The sequence below is a fragment of the Pantherophis guttatus genome, chromosome 3 (genome assembly GCF_059756535.1).
Source record: "Pantherophis guttatus breed Tessera chromosome 3, ASM5975653v1, whole genome shotgun sequence".
NCBI lineage: Eukaryota > Metazoa > Chordata > Lepidosauria > Squamata > Colubridae > Pantherophis > Pantherophis guttatus.
In genome coordinates this window covers 128,293,811-128,310,888 of record NC_142065.1, presented here as the reverse complement: position 1 = coordinate 128,310,888, position 17,078 = coordinate 128,293,811, and the positions used below count along the sequence as shown (strand labels likewise).

The following is a 17,078-nucleotide window of genomic DNA, read 5'->3' as shown; positions in this document are numbered from 1 at the left end:
TAAAAAAGAAAGAAAATAGAGAAGTAACATCCAACTTTTTTCAGTGCAGTACAATACAAAAACAGTTGTAGCCTCAACCTTTTGCCTAACGTTTTTAAATGTTTCAAGTCACATTCTAATTGTCAAATTAGAGTTTTATTTTATAAGTATCAGAATTTTTTCCATGCTCAAGTTGTCTTGGAACATATGATGCATTTATTCAGAACAAAACAAGTTTTAAGAAAGGTCATTTTTATTAACATGGCTACTCCTATACCTCTGGGATTAAGATTCTAGATTAATACTTATCATTAGTTAAAGACATTTTACAGTAGACCATATCCACCTACTTGGCAGTGTATGGAATTTGCAACGTCAGCATCATCTGTTGAAAGTTAAAAATAAAAATACCATTTTGTGCCGTGAGTTTGATTTGATCTAATATTAAGAAAACAGATGGCACTCTTAGAAACACTGTTACAAGGAGAATGTGAATTAAGATTTTTTTTTCATTAATTGGTACTGTTGTCTCTGAAGTTTGATTTAGTATGTTCTAAGAACAGTATATAGCTACTGCTGTGTGTTTAGTTGTAGTGACAGGTAGATAATGCATAGACTGAGGGTATGATAAGACAATAGGGAGGAAAATTTGCAAAAGGGCTAATGAAAACTAATTTTGGAAGGAAAGTCAGGAATAAAAACCATTTCAAATTTAATTATTGAAATTTCTTTTATTCAAAACTGACACATTTCTTTTAGCAAAACATGTATGAACTGTAATCTAATCCTAGTCTCTAATTATAGAATCCTATTCCTATTTTACTCAGAAATAAGTTCTCAATCAAAATGTTGATCACAGTCTGAAATTCCATCTGAGTTCTCATTCAAGTTCTAAAGATTGGTTTGGGTTCTCATTCTAAATTCTAAAGATTGATTAATGTATTCATAAGAACATAGCATAATATTGTTTTTATTTCATTAGATATTGTTTTACAGACGTGTCCAGATTTCTGATTGATAAATACATGGGCTTTTCTTCAAAAATAATAGTGAAGGGACATGCTGGCTAGTGAATACTGCGAGTTGAAGTCCATACATCTTAAACCTGCCAAATTTTAGAAATACTGATATAGGGATTAAGATGCTAATTAGAAGCAGGGAAACCTGAGTTTTAATACTGCCTTACGCATGGAACCCAAATGATGACTTTGGGCCAGTCACTCTCAGTTGTAAGAAGTAGACAGTGACAAATCACTTCTGAAGACATTACCAAGAAAACTGCACACCCCTGTCCCTTTAGTCACCTGGAGTCAATACTGACTTGCAAGTCAAATGTACAGGTAGACCTTGACTTATGACCACAATTGAGTCCAAAATTTCTGTCATTGAGATATTTTTAAGTGAGCTTTGTCCCATTTTATGACTTTTCTTGTCACAGTTGTTAATTAAACCATTGAAATTGATAAGTTAGTAATCTGGTTGTTAAGTGAATTTGGCTTTTCCATTGACTTTGTTTGTCAGAAGGGGATCACATGACCCTGGAACACAGCAAAGTTCATAAATATGAACCAGTTGCCAAGCACCTGAATTTTGATCCCATGATCATGGGATACTGCAAAGGTCGTAACTATGAAAAATGGTCAGAAGTCACATTTTTCAGTGGAGTTATAAGTTTGAATAGTCACTAAACGAACTGTTGTAGGTCGAGGACTACCTGTGCATATCAGGTAGGTATTCGAATACATATTGGATTCAGAATGTGCACTTAAGATTTAATATATTTATTTGGACTGCATTGTTTCTGCTAATACATTAGATACACCTGCCTACACATTTTGGTCCAGGTAGGCATAAATACCTTTCTTTTTAAAGGATTTATATAGTTTATTTACTTATTTATTTCTCACATTTATACCGCTGCCCACCTCACAAAAAGCAACTCTGAGCAGCATACAACAAACTATAATAACAATGTACTGTATATAAAAACAAACATTATAAAAATATAAAAAGTCACTGTTAAAATAAAAAAAATTAAAATATACAAACCACATGGAGAGAGTAAAAGTTCAATCACAATAGAGACATCTAAGAATTCCCAAGACGCTCAGGTCTGGTGACACAACTAGGTTTTGAGAGGCTTCAGAAACAATAACAGCAATGGAGCCAACCTGTCTTAGGTGGGGAGGAGAATGTTCCATAGGGCAGATCAGCGGTGAAATGCACTTACCTTCGCTACCGGTTCAGAAATGTGAGTGCGCGCGCCTCTTCTGCACATGCACAGAGGGTCAAAAATGGGACGTAATGGAAGTCCCGGTGGGTGGGCGGAGTCTCCCACAGCCAGCCCTACCGGTTCGCACGAGTCGGATAGATCCGGACAGATTTCACTGCTGGGGCAGATGCCATGGTAGAGAAGACTTGCTGCTTGAGACCCACCAAACATCGGTTCCTGGCAGATGGGTGCTTATAATATATATTCTCTGCTAGATCGAGTGGGGCAGGTTGATGTAATTGGAGAGGGGTGGTCCCTCAGATAACCTCAGATAGTTGCAGTTAGGAGAATGTTTCAAACCAAAAAACCCCAAAGTAAAGCAAAAAAAAAAAAAAAAAAAGGATTCTTGTCATGTTGATCGTTTTAACTTGGTGTGTGAATTTCACCATTCTGAATAGAATCCCTATTGATTGACTGAGTGCATAACATTTGAATTATTGATAAATACTTATAATTTCAACGCAAACACATTAGAAAAACGTATATTTATATACTAAAAATAGAATAACTATGTGTCATTCAATTTCACTTTCAGAATGTTTTCTTGTGCAATAGCAAAATCAGTTTGTTGCGAAATAACAAAATCCATAAAAAGTAAATAACAAATGCACAACTGCTGCCAGGTTATTAATTAATACATTGGAATATATTATGTGATTGAACCTTTAGGCAAAAATTCAAAAGAAGAAACATCACTAAAAAAGAGATCAACCTCAATATGACACATTTTTATAAAATTGCATATACTAATTAATTGATATGGAAAAATATAGTCACTATAATTACAATACAATTGATTAATACAAATAATCTCACTCTAATTAAGCTATTTGTCTCCTTGGTATATTGTCTAGATAGTAATGGCAATAATTAGGGCAGTTTCAAATATTTACTGAATGATTTTATTTTTTAAAGTTTATATCTTATCTTTCTGCTCATATGGCACAAATGGCCTTGATAGCTTTTCAGACGGAAATCTAATGTAGTATAGTATGATATTGTGTAGATTAAAGACTAGAGTTGAGGCTAACCTTAATTTCTAACTTAGTTATGAGCTTTTGTCCCCTCACAGATCATTGTAAGGATTACATTAGGGAAACCTATCATCCCACTTCGAAGAAAATGTTGTTACATAAATAAAATAAATGAACAGGACTATATAAAGCCATCCCAAAAATCTGCTCAGTCTTCCCTCCCACCTACCACCAAGGCCACTGTCACTAACTGCCTTCTGGGAAGAATCCTAGAAGCTTCTTTAAAATAGCTTTTACTATATTTTTGTTTACAGTTGTTTATATTATTTGTAAGGCATTTTTTATTAACTTGAACATGGAATATAAATAGTTTTAACAAATAAATAAATCTTTTGTGGAACATAACAGATGGCATTTTGCTCAATCCTTAAAATATTCAGCAAGTTAAAAAGAGTTCTTTTTCTTTGCTTCTCAAGTTTTAATCAGCCTGGAATGCATCTTTTCCTTATATTATACAGAAAGTATCCTGGCATTTTCTAACAGGATGATGCTCAAAGTTATACCTTTATAATTTTAGGCTATTTATAAATTTATTGCATGGGTAGAGTGGGTAGACCAGGGCTGTCAAACTCGCATCGTCACAGTTGCCTTTTGAAAAAACACCTTTGGGACAACCGGATGGATGACTGAGAATCTCCATAGACAAATATGAAGACAAACTTCTTTACTTTTACATAGTTAGTAAGTACAGGGTTGTACTATCCCATTCTGATCTATTTCTCAATTTTGGGTTCTCCTGAACTCATGATTCATGAAGAACAGGTGGCGGGCATGACTAGGAGAACTTTTCCACAGCTCCAGTTTGTGCACCAGCTGCGACTCTTCCTGGATCTTGATTCCCTGAACTCAGTTACTTAAAACTTAGTTATTTCTTGTTTGGACTACTGCAAAGCGCTCTATATGGGGCTACCTGAAATCCATTCAGAAGGTTCAGCTGGCTCGAAGTGCAACTGCAAGAGCAATCTTTGGGGCCCCAGAATGGCCCATATTACATCTCTGCTCCATGAACTGTATTTGCTACTGGTCTATTTCTGGGTGCACTTCAAAGTGTTGGTTATGAACTTTAAAGCTGTTAATGGCATAGGTCCAGGCTACCTAATGAACCAATTCACTTATTAATTATTATTATTAATTTAATTTGTATACCGCCCTTCTCCCAGAAGGGACTCAGGGCGGTGAACAGCCAAAATTAAAAAACATACAAATGCAAAAGTTAAGATAATTAAAAGAATTAAATCATTGGCTACCCAAATTTAAAACCCCAAATCCATAAAATTTAAAATCCCAATTAAAAACCATTTAGGCTAGGCCGGCTTGATGAAATAAAAACGTCTTCAGGGCTTTACGGAAGGTCCGGAGGTCCGGGATCAATCGTATTCCAGGAGGCAGCTCATTCCACAGGGCGGGTGCCCCCACAGAGAAGGCTCGCCCCCTGGGGGCCGCCAGCCGACATTGCCTGACCGACGGCACCCCGAGGAGGCCCTCTCTGTGAGAGCGTATTGGCCGGTGGGAGGTTATCAGTAGCAGCAGGCGGTCTCGCAAATACCCTGGCCCTAAGCCATGGAGCACTTTAAAGATGAGAACCAACACCTTAAAACGCACCCGGAAGACCACCGGGAGCCAATGCAGCTCGCGCAGGAGAGGTGTTACGTGGGAGCGCCACGTCGCTCCCATAATCACCCGCGCGGCCGCATTCTGCACCAGCTGGAGCCTCCGGGTGCTCCTCAGGGGGAGCCCCATGTAGAGAGCGTTACAGTAGTCCAGGCGTGACGTAACCAAGGCATGAGTGACTGTGCACAAGGAGTCCCGATCCAGAAAGGGGCGCAACTGGCGTATCAGGCGAACCTGATAAAAAGCCCCCCTGGCCACGGCCGTCATATGCTCTTCTAAAGACAGCCGTGTGTCCAGGAGGACGCCCAAGTTGCGAGCCCCCTCTGTGGGGGTCAATGACTCGCCCCCAATAGCCAGCGATGGCACCAGCTGGCTATACCGGGACGCCGGCATCCACAGCCACTCGGTCTTGGAAGGGTTGAGCCGAAGCCTGTTCCTCCCCATCCAGACCCGCACGGCCTCCAGACACTGGGACATCAATTCATCCTGCCAAGACAAGCTCACCTCATTCACACTGGTAGAGAGGGCCTACTGCAGATCATATTGGTCATCCAGAAGAAGAACCTTCTTTCTGGTATCCAGAAGAAGAGCCTTCTTTGTTGTAACACCCACTTTTTGGATTATTCTACCCTCCAAGGTGAGATCTGCCTCCACCCTCCTATCCTTCCATAAGAGCCTGAAGACCTAGCTTCACCAATTGGCCTGGAGATTGATAGCAAACCCCACTCCCCTCTTGCTCCCTGATTCCCACCCGCTCATCTTTTATTCTCATATTGCTATATACTCATTGTTTTCTTTTTCATTGTTTATTCTATTATTTCATTACTTTGCTAGTTATATTTATACTTTTTTCATTTCTTTGTTTTTATTGTTGTAAGTCACCTAGAGTAGCTCCACAGTGAGAGTTCAGTAGGCAGTCAACAAATTTAACAAATACAATAAATAAATTTTGTAAAAATTATCTTTTAAATTATAGTTCAGTATAAATTTTAGAGCATTCATCCACATGTTTTTTCCATTGCTCAAACATTATATTATTCCTAAAGTCCCTTGCCCATTGTATCATATAATGTTTCACATACTTGATTTCCAGATTTTAGTTTCATCAACAACTTGGTAATAACATGTTCATCATCAGTACAAAATACAATTTCAAATTCACTTTTACAGATTCAGACCCATAACTTTTTTGTCTAGATTAAATCTTTCCTTCAGTTGTATGTATGTAAGTCAGTGGCAGACACGTCCTTTTGATTCCAATTCTTCTTTTCACTTGAGGTTAGTTCCCCTTGTTTAAAAGATATTATTTCACCATGAGTCCACCAGCTTGTTCTCACCATCATTTCTTTTATGAAGAAAGCTTCCTGAAGTGACACCCAAAAAGGTACCTGAGGTGAGAACCTTGTTTTATATTTTTTCTAAACTCTTAGGATGATATACCTAACAAGATACTTAAAGTCAGTGTTTATTTTAACCCTGTCTTACCATAGGTAGGCATGCCGTGCAAATCTTAATTCATGGCCCTCCAGTTCAGGTAACTTTTTTTTCAGCATCTTGCAACAATTTATATTTAATTCTCAGGTTTTTTCCCCTTGACATTTAAACTTAGAAATATCCTTTTGCCATTGTTTAAATGAAGCACCAGTCATCAACATCTTTGGTACAACATTCATCTTAATTACAGAAATTATACCCAGTAAGGATAATTGCAATTTATCATAGTGTCTTTTTTGATATCATTCCAAACAGCACAAAATTATTTTGAAACAACTTAGAGTTTATATTTGTCAATGTCATCCCAAGGTATTTAACTATTTTCTTCACCTTAAAACCTGGCTTCTTTGTCAAAGTTTCATAATCTTGAGTAGTCATATTCTTAAGCAGTATTTTTGTTTTCTATTTATTTATTTTGAAACCAAAGCTAAACTCAAAGGTATTTAGCTTCTTCATCAGATATTCCATTCCACCTTTTGAATTTTATAGAAACATAATAAATCATCAGCATAGGCTCTCCATTGAAATATTTCATTTTTAATTTTTACACCCATTATTTTTTCATCATGTCTAATATATCTATTCCAGGACTAAAATAAACAATAGTGGAGATAAAGGACATCCTTGTTGAATGTCCTTTTGAATTTCTCATGGCTTGGTTAAATCTACATTAACAATAATATTTGCTTGCTGTGATGTGATGTGTAAACCGATTTAACTCCTTGAATAAAATATTCTCCAAAGTCTATAACATAAAGACATGGTGCCAGACTATTTTGGGATCCTTCACCATGGCGTCCTTAGTGCTTAATTCTCAAGCAGTATATACCAAGTCTGCTTCATCATCATCATCATCATCATCATCATTATCATCATCATTATTTTATTTTATTTATTTATTTATTTATTTATTTATTTATTTATTTATTTATTTATTTATTTAATTTATATACCGCCCTACTCCTGAAGGACTCAAGGCGGTGAACAGCCAAACAGTAAAAACACATAAATACAAAATTTAAAAACAAAGTAAAATCGAATTAAACAAATTTGGCCCAAGACATATTAAAACCCCAATAATTTAAAAACCAATTTAAAATTTGCGTAATTAAAAAGAGGGGGAAAAAATTAGGCCAGTCCCGCCTGGTGGAATAAAAAGGTCTTAAGAGCGCGACGGAAGGTGCGCAGATCCGGGATTCTCCGTATCTCCGGGGGGAGCTTGTTCCAGATAGTAGGTGCCCCCACAGAGAAGGCTCTCCCCCTAGGGGCCACCAGTCAACATTGTTTGGCCGACGGCACCCAGAGGAGCCCCTCTCTATGAGAGCGTACCGGCCAGTGAGAGGCTATTGGTGGTAGTAGGCGGTCCCGTAAATAACCAGGTCCTAAGCCATGGAGCGCTCTAAAGGTGGTAACCAAAACCTTGAAGCGCACCCGGAAGACCACTAGAAGCCAGTGCAGCTCGCGCAGGAGAGGTGTTACATGGGAACGCCATGTCGCTCCCATTACCACCCGCGCAGCCGCACTCTGTGCCAGCTGGAGCCTCAAGGGGAGCCCCATGTAGAGAGTGTTACAATAGTCCAGGCGGGAGGTGACGAGGGCATGAGTGACCATGCGTAGGGAGTCCCGATCCAGAAAGGGACGCAACTGGCAAATCAGGCGAACCTGATGAAAAATCCTCCCGGCCACGGCCATCAAATGCTCTTCTAAAGACAGCCGTGAATCCAGGAGGACGCCCAAGTTGTGAACCCTCTCCGTGGGGGCCAATGATTCACCCCCAATAGTCAGTGATGGCACCAACTGACTATATCGGGACATCGGAAACCACAGCCACTCGGTCTTGGATGAGTTGAGCCTGAGCCTATTCCTCCCCAGCCAGATCCGCATAGCCTCCAGGCACCGGGACATCACTTCAAGGGCATCGTTGGGGTGGTCCGGGGTGGATATGTACAGCTGGGTGTCATCAGCGTACTGGTGGTACTTCACCCCGAAACCACGGATGATCTTGCCCAGCGGCTTCACATAAATATTGAACAGGAGGGGCGAGAGGACCGACCCTTGCGGCACCCCACATATGAGGGGCCTCGGGGTCGACCTCTGCCCCCCTGTCAACACAGACTGCGACCGGTCAGAGAGAAAGGAGGAGAACCACCGCAACACAGTGCCTCCCACCCATAACTCTTCCAACCAGTGCAGCATGATACCATGGTTGATGGTATCAAAAGCCGCTGAGAGATCTAACAGGACCAGGCAGAGGAGCACCCCCTTTCCCGAGCCCTCCAGAGATCATCTACCAACGCGACCAATGCCGTTTCCATGCTATACCCGGGCCTGAAGCCCGACTGGAATGGGTCCAGATACATCGTTTCATCCAGGTGCTGGGGGAGCTGTTGCGCAACCACGCTCTCAACAATCTTCACCACGAAGCGAAGGTTGGAGACCGGACGATAATTAACCAACATTGCTGGGTCCAGGGAAGGCTTTTTGAGGAGAGGCCTCACTACCTCCTCTTTCAAGGCAGCGGAAAAGTCACCCTCACCCAACGAAGCATTTATAATCCCCTGGAGCCAGTCTTGTGTCACCTCCTGGGAAGCCAGCACTAACTAGGAGGGACATGGGTCCAATAAACAAGTGGTTGCGTTCAGTCTGCCCAGAATCCTGTCCACGTCCTCAGGGGTCACAGGATCAAACTCATCCCAGATAACATTTTCAAGACCTGCCCCAGTCCCTCCCCCTGAGACTACCTAGTCGGAGTCCAAATCTTCCTGAATCTGAGTGATTTTGTCATACAGATACTGAACAAAATCCTCGTCTCTATCCTCCAAGGGGTCCTCCCGCGCTTCCTGGTGGAGCAGGGAGCGGGTCACTCTAAACAGGGCAGCCGGGCGGTTATCTGATGACGCAATAAGAGCAGCAAAATAACTACATTTCGCTGCTTTTATCGCCAGTAGGTAATTCCTGATATGAGATCTTACCAGTGTCCGGTCCGATTCAGAAAGACTGGCCCTCCAACTACTCTCTAGGCGTCTTTTCTGGCGCTTCAACTCCCTCAGCTCCTTAGTGAACCAAGGAGCCAAGTGAGATCGGTGCCGGGTCAGAAGCCGCAAAGGCACGACCCAATCCAGAGCTCCAGCGGCCGCCCTATCCCAGGCAGCCACTAGGTCTCCAGTTGAGGTGTGTGCCAGAGCCTCAGGAAATAGCCCAAGCTCCATCTGGAACCTATCAGGTTCCATCAGGTGCCTGGGGCGGAACTATCTTACCAGCTCTGCCTCCCTGCGGCGGGGTGCAGTGGTTCGAAGGTTGAGACGAAGGAGAGAGTGATCTGACCATGACAAGGGCTCGGTAACTATATCCCCTATCTCAAGGTCACTCAACCACTGTCCAGAGACAAAAACCAGATCCAGCGTGTTTCCCCGCGTGTGGGTAGGGCCATGAATTAACTGGGTCAGGTCCATAGCTGTCATGGAAGCCATGAACTCCCGAGCCACCTCAGACGCCTCACCCATGGACGGCAGGTTAAAATCCCCCATGACCATAAGCCTAGGGGTATCAACCGCCACCACGGCAATGATGTTGCGTAGCTCGGGCAGGGCTACTGCCACGTGGCAGGGAGCCAGGTACGTGATCAGCAAACCCATCTGAACCCCATGACCCCATCTCACAAGGAGGGATTCACAGCCGGCCGTCTGAGGAACAGTGGCCTCCCTCGGTCTCAGACCTTCTTTAATGATAACCGCTACCCCCCCGCCCGTACCCTGTAACCTCAGCCGATAGAATGCACAGAAACCTGGTGGGCACATTTCAACGAGAGGGACCTCCCCTCTTGGCCCAGCCAGGTTTCCGTAATACCTGCCAGGTCCACTGCCCCCTCCTGAATGAGATCACAAATGAGGAGGGCTTTATTTACTACAGACCTGGCATTGCACAACATCAGCCGAAGGCCAGGGCCCTGAGGGTTTGCGCAACCTGGAGAACGAGTGGAGCTTTGGGGCCGGAGCGCGCCACCGCTCGTAGATAGCGGGTGCGTGCTCCCATCACCATGTAGCATCTAGATGCAGGTTTATTTCAAGCAGATCTCGCATTTATGATCAATAATCTGAGTGCATGGGAGCTACAAATTAGCTACTCACATCCAAAATTGAAGATACTGAAATAAATTGGAATTGTACCAGTATGTGGGCTCCCCTTCACCTGTATCACCCTATCCAATGCTGACCACTTTAGACAAGAGACAGCCTTCTCCCTTATGAGGCATTTCATTTGGACAGAGGCAGCTTTATGAAATAAAATATAATTCATTGTATTCTTTCACTATAAGTTCAGTGGTGGTATTCAACAGGTTCTGACCAGTTCTAGAGAACTGGTAGCAGAAATTTTGAGTAGTTCGGAGAACCGGTAAATACCACCTCTGGCTGGCCCCGACCCCATCTGTTCTCTGCCTCCTGAGTCCCAGCTGATTGGGAGGAAATGGGGATTTTGCAGTAACCTTCCCCTGCAGTGGGAAGGGAATGGAGATTTTACAGTATCCTTCCCCTGCCATGCCCAGAAAGCCACGCCCACAAAACCAGTAGTAAAAAAATTTTAATCCCACCACTGTATAATTTGCCTGTATTGTATGTATATAGGAATAACCTCATTATCAGCTGTATTCCTTAACAGGACAACCTTTAAAATTAAATGATGGGAATTATATTTATAAGCCTGAATCATTTTTTAAAAATCCACTCATAGCAAATAAAATGTGTAAGTGCTATCTAGAGATTCTTGAAATTATGACAATACACACTATATCTGAGTGGATAACTTTAGGAGAGAGAACTTCCCATTTTGTAGGGGAAATAACACATGTAATTCTTATAGAAGAGAAACAGTTACTTTCCCCAGAATATAACATGCTGTAAATTCCATCATGCTGTGCACTAAAATTAGAAATAATGTTCCGGTTAAAAGTTTTTGCCAGCTCTTGGACAATCATCAAACAGCCTTCCATAATTAAACCTTTTGATCATAAGAATCTTCTGTTTTGAATCTGTCATTTACAATTAATATTTGATGATGCTAGGAAATAAAGAGTGTCAAGCTAATGCTGAAGGTAATAGGAAGAACCTTTATTTAATTATAGTTGAAAAGAGTTGGTGTACATTTATTAAAATCACACTGTGGAAGTATGAACAAATAACATTAACTCTATAACATACTTCCCCGTTATAATGGAGGTTGTATCTTAAATGTTTAATTTTTTAAAATTTTAGTGGTAAACATTTAATGCTGCTATAGTTATAGATGTATAAATAAATATAGTTAGCTTATGTCACTTTACATCTATTCATTCAATGACTTTTCAAAGTTATGGCAGCACTGTAAAATTGATGTATGACCAGTCCTTGAAGTTATGACTACTGCACCACCCTCACAATCATGGGGCGCCCAACTCCACATCACAGGGAACCAAAGTCACATGATTTCTACTTACAACCCTCCCTGCCAACTTCCCACAGTCTGTCCTGCATTTGTTTTCCCACCTATAACACCATCCCACCCATGCACAGCCTGCGCAGCCCACCTCAGCCTTCCCCACCTTGTGTGCAGCCTGCACTGGCTTTCCCAGGGCTTCTCCTGACTTGCGCACAGTCTGTACTGGCCCTCCCCTGATTTCCAGACTCAAATATGGCTTCCCCAGGGCTTTTGTTGACTCTCCATCCCCCTCCCCCTGTGGCACCCCTGCCCTTTTTACCTGGGTTTCCCAGCTTTTCATTCCCACCTTCATGACCTAGGTATGCTGGGTTTACAGACTCAAATTAGCGCCAAGGAAGACTTGGAATTTTTTTCCATTCTAAAGGGGGTAGATATATATCTAGGTTTTGAAAGCTGAAATTATATCCCAATGTTGTATGGTGCATAGTATCCCCTACAATGATTCAAAGCCCTTATATATTATATAATATAGGTTTTTATGAGCACTGTTCCAGGGTCCATGCTGCATTTCTTGCTTTAAACCATATGGAAATAGCCTTGATCCCATTGAATCAAATGCTGATTCTCTTATTAGTTTGAACTTCTGTTTTTCAATGGTTTACTTGCCCTATTAATTCTTCTTTCTGACTTTTCAGCAAGATGGAAAATAAAACCCTAGCCAATCTGTGCTGTAGCAGGTTTCTGCTTTCTATTACCCCTTGGCTTAGAGAAAGTTAAAGCCAAAATCTGTCAAATTTCTTTAATATTACACAGGGATGTTATAATCAAAGATGTATGAGTTCAATCTGGAAGCCTTTTCTACTTACAAACTATTCATTCAATCTTGTTTTAATCATCAAACTGTAGAAACTTATTTGGCTTATTTCAAAATTTTATCCCTCAGCAGTATTAAAAGAGAGGTATAGTAGCATTCCATTCACTGAAAGATGCTGGATTTTTTTTTTTTTATTAGAATGAACATAAGACTCTAATTGATGTATTTTTCATTGCCCGTTCTTTGATCATTTACATGCAGGCATACTTTTACCACTTCCTAACAAGAACCAAATCTGGGGAAAAGCAGCATATTTCCTAGTTTTAGACCGGAATCATACTATCATTCAATAAAGTTGCTATATTTTTAGTTGTGCTTGTTTCCATAAGAAGATATAAGATATCCTAATCTTAGTGTTGTGACATGACAAGATTTATTTTATTTTATTTATTCCATTTCTACTTTATTTTTATCCTTTATTTTTATCCTAAGAGCCTTGATAGTACAGTGGTTTACGCACCCTGTTATTAACACAGCTGCCTGCAATTTCTGCTGGTTCGAATCTCTCCAAGGCTCAAGGTTGACTCAGCCTTCCATCCTTTCTAAGGTAGGTGAAATGAGGACCCAGTTTGGGGCAATAAGCTGACTTTGTATAAAATATACAAAAGTATGAAGGCTATTGCTTAACATATTGTAAGCCGCCCTGAGTCTCCAGAGAAGGGCGGCATATAAATCAAATTAAAATAAAAAAATAAAAATAAAATCCTATTTCTAGTACCTATTTTTTTCTGAAATGTTTAGGTTGCGTATGGCTGGTCATTGATCATAATTAAATATGTATTTTTTATCTATATCTATCTATCTATCTATCTATCTATCTATCTATCTATCTATCTATCTATCTATCTAATTTGTTGGGTAGCTTGTTTAAAATATTAATCAACCAATTTAACAATACAAGAACATGTGTAATTTGTCAGGACATCAGGAAATGAATTGACAAGGAAAAATGCCATTGGGCAGCAGCATGGAATATTGCTGACAACTCCATTTTAAGATTCCATCCTTTTGGGTCATGTGATTCAAAGCATAATTATTACCGTATTTTCCGGCTTAAAAAGACGACTTTTTAACACATGAAAATCTTCTCAAAAGTCGGGGGTCGTCTTATACGCCGGGTGTCGTTCTCCTGTAACCAGGCAGACAAGCCCGAAAGGCTCTGATGAGCCTTAAATGGCTCTGGCGATCCAAGCTCTGACGATCCCAGCTTTGCCTGCTAATCAGGCAACGCAGCTGGGATCGCCAGAGCCATGTAAAAGGAACAAAGTTTTCCCCCTCCAGCTTGCTTACCTTAGCTGCTAGTCGCAACGCTTGCCTTGCTTCGCTTGCCTGAATCCATTCCATCAGCAAGCCACTCCCTGCCTGCAATCAAGCAGGCGGGGAGTTGTGGACTTCAACTCCCAGAATTCCTCAGCCAGCAAAACAAAGCTGGCTGAGGAATTCTGGGAATTGAAGTCTACAAGTCTTAAAGTTGCCAAGGTTGGAGACCCCTGTTCTATTGGGTAAGTTTTTTCCCCTTTGGGAGCTTTAAAAAAATAGTAAATTGGGGGTTTTTTTAGTTGTTCTTTTTTAGACCTAGCCATTTAAAGTTTAGGAAGTTTTAAATTTAGTTTTCATATAAAAATAAAAATAAAATAAAATAAAATAAAATAATATTTGTGCAGCTTTCTGAGATTTAGTGTTTGTTTTTTTTAAATTTGATTTATATGCCGCCCTTCTCCGGAGACTCAGGGCGGCTTACAATGTGCTCAGCAATAGCCTTCATCCTTTTGTATATTTATACAAAGTCAGCTTATTGCCCCCACAACTGGGTCCTCAATTTACCTACCTTAGAAAGGATGGAAGGCTGAGTCAATCTTGAGCCTTGGCGAGATTCGAACCTGCAGTAATTGCAGGCAGCTGGTCTTAATAACCAGCTTAATAACAGGGTGCCTTAGACTACTGTACTACCAAGGCTTTTTAGCGTTTCTGTAGTGTTTCACTCTAATTACACAAACACACAAAATTTCACAAAGCTGTATGTGGAATTTTGTGGGGGTAAAGTATGAAAGTTGTTTTTTTGGGCTTTTTGTGGCTGTGTGAGGTTCCTGCTTGTTGCAGGGGCCATTTTGGGTCTAGCACAGCTGCTTTTACATTGTGGGTGAGCCAGTTGATGTTTTTTAATTTTTATTTGGTGTGCGTTGGAAGAGGGGTAGTCTTATACGGCGAGTATAGCCCAAACCCTATATTTTAACAAGAAAAGTCGGGGGTCGTCTTATACGCCCAGTCGTTTTATACGCCGGAAAATACGGTATTAAGGCGTTAGAAAGAATTCCTGCTTTTCACACTTCGTTTTCATGATTGACACTTTTATTAGCTTTATCTAGTTACTACCTCAACTGAAAAAAGTAGTTAGGTTTAATGTGCTTAAAATTTTCTTTTCATTCTTCATTCTTGATATGTCAGTGATACCTTTAATTATTCTTATCAATTGTCTGGCAGATAGGAAGTGTAATCTTAGTCGTTTTAATCATGCATATTTTTTCTCTTTTTTAATTTTATTCTCTTAGACAGAATGATTGAAGATACTAATAACTTCTGTTAATCAGTTTCATTATCCTGAAATAGGACTCTAAAGTCTGCAAATATCTTGAATATTTTATGCCCTACAGTTGCCTTTTTTTCCGTGATCATAGTATCTATTTCTGGTTACAAAAGAATTCCACAAAAGCAAATATGCCTTGTATTATTAAAAATAATATTGTGAGGGCCTGGGAGGGTCACAAGTTCCTCCTGTAAGAAAGAGTTGATACTCATTGGTGATACTTTTTCTTGAAGTTGGGGTTGGGGCAGTCCCAACTTCAGCATTCAACACCTGGCTATTATGTTCAGGAGCTAATGATGTCAGGGTATGGGTCTGTTTTGTTACGGTATGCTATTGTTTAAAATGAATGTATCTCCTTTGCTTGAATCCAACAAAAGAAGCAGTGTATAAAATATGATATGGCCAAGTAGCTCCATCTTTGCGGTAGTGAAAATTATAAAGATGGCGAAAAGCTTGTTCACAGAGCCTTTAATCTCTAATTTTAATTGTAAAAATTGCCACTGGTTAACTGACACTGGAGATGGTTGATTGTTTTATGGATTTTTTAATGCTGTGTATTGGTTGTATAAATTTTATAGGATTATATTGTAAACTTCAAGGAAATATTTTTTAAAAAAGCTTGGCAATACACAAAACAATTAGTAGAAAAAACCACTGCTAGATAAGGGTAAAGGATAATCCTCATGGAAAGAGTTTCTTCTCAAGCTCATTAATTGGTAAGGAAGTGCAAGCCAGCTCTGGCCATTCCCACCGTGCCTATAGTCAGGGTGATTGTATGCTGTTGTGCAGTTAGTTCTGAGGGTCACAGAAATGATGCTGTTGACCATAGAGAAGTGTCAGGGTGTTTAAGAATTTCTGCATTGTTTTCTTGGTGCTGTTTTTCAGCATATTTTATTGTTGGGACTCCTCAGTAGTGCTCTTATGACATTCATATTTCCATTACTGTAAATCCCCCCAGGTAGCCTGCACATCCCATCCTGAAAAAGCCTAATAGAAGCTAATCATTCATTATACTTTTTAGGATTCAATGAAAACCTGGGAAGCTGTAACTAGTTGTGTGTAAAATATTTCAAAGTATTTTAAAGTCAAAACAAAGTGTTCCTCTCTCAATGGAAATGCTCTGATACTGTTTGAGCCTCACCAGGAGTATTCTCACCTCCAAATGGGGCTGCTTTGAGGTCAGAACACTTCCAATAAGGTTAAAACAGTTTGAAGCCTTTTCCACACCTGTTTTACAAATCCCTGGAGATATAGTTGTACAGTGAAAGGCTAGATATTCATACACGTTCTTTGGTTATCATATAACTAAAGAAATTCCAAAACATTGTATACTGTCCATCACCAAGAGATTAAATACTCTTAACTCTTGAAATACCAGAACCAATAAAGACATTCAATAAAAATCTTCTGCACAGCACTACAGAGATCCAAGTTTTTATTTTTATTTTAATTATTTGTTAATTTACATCCTTTTGTTTCAGTCAAGAACTCAAGGTAGTATATATAGTATTATTTAAGGTTGGATCGAGAGAATGACTGGCCTAAAGTATCTCAGTGAGTTTTGATACCTAAGAACAATAATATCCCTGATTCCAGTCCAGCATTTTAACTAGTACTTCACACCAGCAGTCCAGTGCTTCATTTGTTCATTTTGTTCTTGTACCGGTACTACCTGGCCATTTTGGGTGTCTTTGTTTTTTCAGTTAGCTTGAATGCCTCGTTTGAAAAATGGGAATGGTTCTCAAAGCTGCTATTTGAAGTTCTGGTCTTAGCGTGATTACGTATTGGGATTTGTTTGGACTCTCTATTTTTCAGATA

General features: G+C 40.2%; 1 protein-coding gene and 1 long non-coding RNA gene across 3 annotated transcripts in view; one reads left to right on the top strand and one right to left on the bottom strand.

Annotated features, from left to right (window-relative positions):
- GABBR2 (gamma-aminobutyric acid type B receptor subunit 2) overlaps window positions 1–17,078 on the top strand; it is a 376,357-nt gene that overhangs the window by 229,096 nt on the left and 130,183 nt on the right. The gene's annotated exons all lie outside the window — the stretch shown is intronic.
- Window positions 1–17,078, bottom strand: part of LOC117662430 (uncharacterized) — a 70,558-nt gene that overhangs the window by 306 nt on the left and 53,174 nt on the right. The window lies entirely within an intron of this gene.